This window comes from Malaclemys terrapin, chromosome 4 (genome assembly GCF_027887155.1).
Source record: "Malaclemys terrapin pileata isolate rMalTer1 chromosome 4, rMalTer1.hap1, whole genome shotgun sequence".
NCBI lineage: Eukaryota > Metazoa > Chordata > Testudines > Emydidae > Malaclemys > Malaclemys terrapin.
The window spans coordinates 120,752,911-120,759,596 of NC_071508.1; the positions used below are offsets into that span (position 1 = coordinate 120,752,911).

Genomic DNA, 6,686 nt, shown 5'->3' on the forward strand with positions numbered 1-6,686 from the left:
TCACACTTGTTGTCTGGTCACCCTAAGGTCACGAAGCACAGGATATGGGGTGATGGACAGTGTGGGGCACATAGGTCTGCTGGGGGTCACAGACTGGGGTTCAGAAGGGCTAATCAGGGGACACGGACTGGGACAGAGGCTGAATGGGTGTGGTGGTGCAGGGACACATGGGAACAGGGGAGGAGGGTGACTGAGTGGCGGCCCAAGTCTGCATGGGGAGGTTCAGGGACACTGGGAGGGGGCTGGCTGAGTGGGGGAGCAGAAACACATGGTGACAGAGGAGTGGGGATAGGATAGGATAGAAGCGGATTTGTCTGACTGAATAAGAGAGGGCAGGGGTCAGCAAGGGTCTGCATAGAAGAGGCTCCCTAACAAACACGCCCCAACCCCCCCCAAAAAAACCTGTCCATACTTTTCCCACCCACACCCAACAATTCTTCTAGTCCACACCCAGGCTCCTTCCCAGCAACTACTTCCCTCTCCCTCAGCTCCTCCATTACACCTGATTCCCCAAGCCTTTGCCCTGCTTCCGAGAGGTGCAGGAAATACATCTCTATATTGTAGTTTAAATGAATTACTACTCAAAGTTCTGTATTAATATACTTAGTATGGAATCTATTTGTCAAAAAACATTTCCTGAATCTTTTTTGTTGTCTTTATTACAGACATACTTGCTGACACATATTTTGCAATTAATTACCAAAATAACTGAAACTGGCATGATTATATTGTTCTATTTTGAAAATAAAATATGCAGAATTTTAAAATATTGTGAGCATAAATTTTATTTTTTTGGCACAGAATTCCTCCAGGAGTAGCACTAGCACAAACCTGCAGTCATTAGGCTCTAAGTACTGCAGGGCAGGGTATTTAACTTTAAACAAAGACTGGAATTTCACTGGAGCTTTTCTGACAAGTTTAATTTCCATTGGTCTTAGGTTTTGTAAAGCTGGAGGGTTTTTTTTTTAAACAATTTCTGGGGCTCTAGAGCTCTGGCAGCATCTCTATGACCATTAAATGGGATGTTTAATATCTAAAAATTACACAATTAAAGTTTTTATCTCCTGACAGTTAAACAAATCTGGGAACTATTTCACAGTCAATGACTTTGGTCCTTCCTACTGTTAGTGTCATCAGTGATGGATGTCTCCACCAATGATGGATGTCTCCAAACACTAGGCTTAGAAATGTCAATTGTAATTACATTTTTTGGAGGAAATCAGTTTACTCATGAAGAAAATTGAGCTGCTTATCGCGTAAGCTTTTAGACTATTGGACTGAGCAAAGTGGGTGCAATTTTCCTTCAAAAACGTAACAGAAAGATGCATTTCCAACATCAAATTAGAATCCCCTGTATTATAGCAGCATATGTTTCTTCCAGATTCCAAGATAATTCTCTTGGGTTTTACAAGTAGTTTTAATATCAAAACATTATTAACACTGTCAGGAATCTCAACACAGTTCAGAGATACAAATCATAAAGACATTTCTAAAGGTTACACCAATGAACATGTCTCCTAATCTAATAAAAGCCACCTCAGCCTTTTAGAAAAATCATAGTCATGAGTCATCTGTCATCATTAGTTACAAAAGCCAACTACGTTTAAGTAAGTCGCCAATCCACTAAAGTCTTTAACCACAGTACAGCTGAAAAGCAGACTATCACATTACTTTAAACCAGCGGTTCTCAAACTTTAGCAACCCGAGGACCCCCATTTTGATTTAAAAATTTTCACAGACTCCCCCCCCCTCCCCCACTCACTCAGCCCCAGGCCCCATCCCTACTCCACCCCTTTCCCAAGGCCCCACCCCACCTCTTTCCACCCACACTCCACCCCTGCCCCGCGAGCACACCCCATCCCTGCTCCTCCCGCTTCCTCCCAGCACCTCCTGCATGCCAGGGAACAGCTGTTCCCCTGTGTGCAGAAGGCTCTGGGAGGAAGAGTGAGGAATTGAGGGAGGGAGGAAGAGAAGTTGATCACTGGGGCCCACGGACCCCCTGGAGTACTCTCATAGACCCCAATTTGAGAAACACTGCTTTAAACATTATTTTTTAATAAATAATCCAACCTAACCATGATGAACTCTTATTTGCAAAAAGATTTGTTTAAATACCCACTAGATTTCTTCTGAAACACTAGGAACTTTACATGACACCCCAGTTGAATTAATATTTTTAATCATGGCATCACTGTAAGACTCAAGGCGTAGGGAAGCATTTATCCATAAGCTTAAATAATTAAACCAATCAAGAGAAGTATCATTCTTGATTTACAGTATCTCAAAATGCTTATTGACTTTATTTGTAAAAACAGTAACAATGGTGATTGTTTAACTGATTGAAATTAACTGATTGAAAGCCTGCTGCTGGGGATCATTAAAGGCCAGTGTATTTACAACAAATGTAAAGAAATACTACTTCACATAACACATACAGTAGTCAGCTTACGGAATTTTCTGCTGTAGGTTATTGAATCAAATGCTGTGGCTGGATTTTTATAAGATGAATAATTTTAGGACTGTTAAAGGAAGACTATCAACTTATAACGACAGTCGTCTCCGGAACGCATTTCACCTACTATTTTTACAAGTACCAATTAAGATTCCTGTAACTGAAATTCAAGAAAACATTATTTCTTTTAATTTTACAGTTTGCTTTGGACCCTATGCAAAAAGCCATTCCTACTTAGTAAAGCACTTAACCACTTGATTTAGTTAACGTCATTTGGACTTACTCACGTGCTTAAATGCTTTGCTGTATTGGGTCCTTTGTGCATTTGGCAACACTTTGTATCTAGTCAGTTTGACGGTTTCCTCTGTAAAGTCAGTCAGGCAATCATGCAAACGTTTATGTACAAGACTTCAATGAGACTAGGCTTGTGAGTAAAGTTACGCATGTGCGCAAGTTTTTGTAGTATCAGGAGCTTAGTCAGTTCTGCCTCGTTTATGTGTAAGAGTCCTTCACACAGCAAGAAATAAATTGTTTAAAAACAGTTCTGCTAAGGAGAAAAAAAGGGTAGTCACAAATGCTTCTTGGCATAAATGACCATCCCCAAGAATCAGGCAGAAATTCCCCCCACCATGTACCTTATATCACATCTTTGCACAGGAGCATTATTTCAGGGATAAAAAGAATGTTCCTACTGGAATTGATGGGCCAGGCCTGGTTGACACCTGTATTGATATGGCATAAATCAAACTCTGATTACAAGATATTATTAGCTAATGTTAGTGATACAAATAGATAATATAGGATCACCCTGTCACCACAGAGATAAAGCTAATTACCAACACAAGTGTTAGGTAAATCTTATAAACAGTTACATTCATTTTCTTTATTAACTGAATAAGGCTCTGAACTTCCATGTAACAGGGCCTCCTTGCTCCTGCCTGTCCCGGTCTATAAACTATTCAGAGAGCCTTGTACTACTCCAACAGCTTGTGCAGTTTATTTACAAACGGATTCCCATCACCTTCATAACATATACAACTCCTGTAACGAGGGAGGGCGCACGAGCAATCACTCACTCTTACCTGCTTCTCCCTTTCCACTTCCTTTCTGTGCCTATTTGTGGGCTCTGCCTAATAACTTAATTAGCCTTTCTGCCCTGCCCCACCCACAAATTAGGCACAGCCTGCCTTGCTTGATTGGAGCTGCTGTGAACAGAATGCTGACTCAGCCTTTCTTGCCTAGCACTCTGTCACATTCCATCTATAGATATTTGTTTTACAGGTTAATTTTTGTTTTTTTGTGAAACTCCTTGGGATGCTCAAAAGTCCCTTCCCTACATATCATTGCCATCCCATCGGGGCGGCAAGTTGTATGGGCCCGTGGTGCCCAGGCTACATGAATATTCAGGTCCCGGGGGCCCAGTTCCACCAATGTTTGGGGCCGGGTCTCTTCCCCAGCCCTGCCTGCCATCCCCACATGCCGGCCTGGCGCACCTCCCAGTCCCTCCTGCTGCCCCAGGGTGATTTAAAAGGTCCCACGGGCCCCCAGTCACCGCCACCACCGGCAGCGCAGTGGGACTGCCCACGTTACAGTGCAGCTGCAGCAGCACAGTGACATGGGCATTGTAGTCACGCTTTATCGCCGGGGAGAGCTCATTCAGCGATAAAAAATAACCACCCCAAACTGCTGTCTATACTGGTGCTTTTCAGCGCTAAAACTTTTGTAGCTCAGGGGGCAGGGAGGGTGTTTTTTCACACCTCTGGATGACTAAAGTTTTAGCACTGAAAGACACAGCCTAAGGTGGCTTCCTGCTCCGCGCCGCTGGCACATCCCTGCCCCCAAACCGAGCACCAAGCCACTGCCAGAGGGGTGTGCAGGTTGTTTCGGGAGTTGGCGCTGCCTGAGTTAACCGCCGACCTCCTGGCATCCTCCTGCACCCAACCTCCTACCCCATCCCAGAGCCTGCACCCCACACCCAAACTCCCTCCCAGAGCCTGACCCCTCCCACACCCAAACTCTTTCCCAGAGCCAGCACCCCCTCCTGCACCCCAACCCCCTGCCCCAGCCCAAACCCCCTTCCACACCCCAACTCCCTCCCAGAGCCCGAACCTTCTCCAGCACTCAAACTGCCTCCCAGAACCCGCACTCCCTCCTGCCCCAGCCCAGAGCCCGAATTCAGCACACAAACTCCCTTCCAGAGCCCAAACCTCCTCCCGGGGGTGGGACTTGGACCCATTCTGGGCACCACCAAAAATTATCCAGACCTGCCACTTCTGCATTCCATAGCTAGTGGACTTTCATGCCTGGTCTACACTGGGGGGGTGTCGATGTAAGATACGCAACTTTAGCTATGGGAATACCGTAGCTGAAGTCAACATATCTTATTCCGACTTACTTCCCGTCCTCACGGTACGGGATCAATGGCCGCGGCTCCCCCGTCAACTCCGCTACCACCGCTTGCTCCGGTGGAGTTCCGGAGTCGACGGGGAGCTCGTTCGGGGATCAATATATCACGTCTTAACGAGACGCGATATATCGATCCCCGATAAATCGATCGCTACCCGTCGATATGGCGGGTAGTCTGGACATACCCTTAATATCAAAAAGACACTGAGTTAGGCAGACTGATTGGCAGGAGAGCTTCGGCCAGTCAGAAAATGTTGTAGCCACAAAACTAATATATACTATATAAATAAATGAACATGTACTTTTCTGAATATGGAAGTTTTTGATTGGTTCAGAAATCAGAGATCTTTTCTTTAAGCCAATTAGAATCAAACAAATCAGTTATAATTATTATTATTAGATTACATTTGTCAGTAGGCCACACTAAGCCTGTGGTCATGCCCTGGTCCTTCCCTGTGTCAAAAAGTGAATGAAAGAAAGAAGCTTCCATGTTTGCATTTTCCCCCTCTTCACATTGCTAATGGTAGTTGTATTATTTTAAATGTTTTTCTTGTTGTATTTTTGACTTTTTGATTTCTTGAAAAATGGATAAAAAATTTGTAAAGCCAATACAAAAGTGGATTTTTGTCTGGGGCTTTACTTCTTCTCAAGCCAACCTACCCGGCCACGGAAAAGCAAAAACTGACAAGTGAATTCTCAGAAGTGCAGCTTCTGACAAAAATAAAACCTGCAGCCCTGGGTCAGTGCAAAGCTGTGAAGAGGCAAATAATCTTGTCCAGCTGGCGCACGCTCCCTTCATGCCACTTATTCCCCACCTAGGGGCAATTTGCTCCCTTAATCTCTTAATAACAACATTTCACAGCACCTCCCTTCAGGGGAATTGTAAAGAGTGCTTTACAAACATTTACTCACCGGTTCCCACAATGCACTCGAAATATGCTATTATCCCCCTCGGGTAAATAGAGGCAAAGAGAGCTAAGTATATGAATGTTAAAGTAATATTTTATGTTTATTATTTATATACTAATATTAATTTATATTAATTATTAATAGAATTGAGTGATCACTAATAGCCTCAGACCATTATAGTTCCCCAAATACTGCCATTATATCTGTAAAAAGAAGAACAGGAGTACTTGTGGCACCTTAGAGACTAACAAATTTATTAGAGCATAAGCTTTCGTGGACTACAGCCCACTTCTTCGGATGCATAAGTGGGCTGTAGTCCACGAAAGCTTATGCTCTAATAAATTTGTTAGTCTCTAAGGTGCCACAAGTACTCCTGTTCTTCTTTTTGCGGATACAGACTAACACGGCTGTTACTCTGAAACTTGTCATTATATCTGTAACACCCACTGAAGCTGTGTGGAATTTAGGATTGTCACTATAATTAAAAAGCCCTTACATACCAAAACGAGATTGGTTGCATTTAATTCAAGGACAAACTTCCACCAACCTATACAGCCAAAAGCAAGCGGAGGCCCCAGCGAGGATCGAACTCGCGACCCCTGGTTTACAAGACCAGTGCTCTAACCACTGAGCTATGGAGCCACCATTTACAAATTTGCCTGAGTCGCCCTAAGATGCGAGGCGACCTTGTGGTAACAGCTGCCGAATCAAGCCTCCAGCTCCCCTCCCCCGCCCGCAACCCCCTCGGCGCCCTCCCTCAGCCCCGCTGCGGAGCTCGCTGGGAGCCCGCATGGGCAGTGGCGAGCTCGCCGTGCTCCTGCGAGCCGCAGCGGCCCCCGCCAGCGCCGCTTCATTTCCACGGGAAAAGCGAAGCCCGGCGGGGCCCAGTGCTGCAGCCCGGGCCCAGCCGGGACCAGCG

At 45.0% G+C, this 6,686-nt stretch overlaps 1 non-coding gene across 1 annotated transcript; it reads right to left on the minus strand.

Moving 5' to 3' along the window:
* Positions 1–6,336: 6,336 nt before the first annotated feature.
* TRNAT-UGU (transfer RNA threonine (anticodon UGU)) lies at positions 6,337–6,409 on the minus strand. Its single transcript has one exon. It is a non-coding gene; the product is annotated as a tRNA-Thr (tRNA).
* Positions 6,410–6,686: the final 277 nt, after the last annotated feature.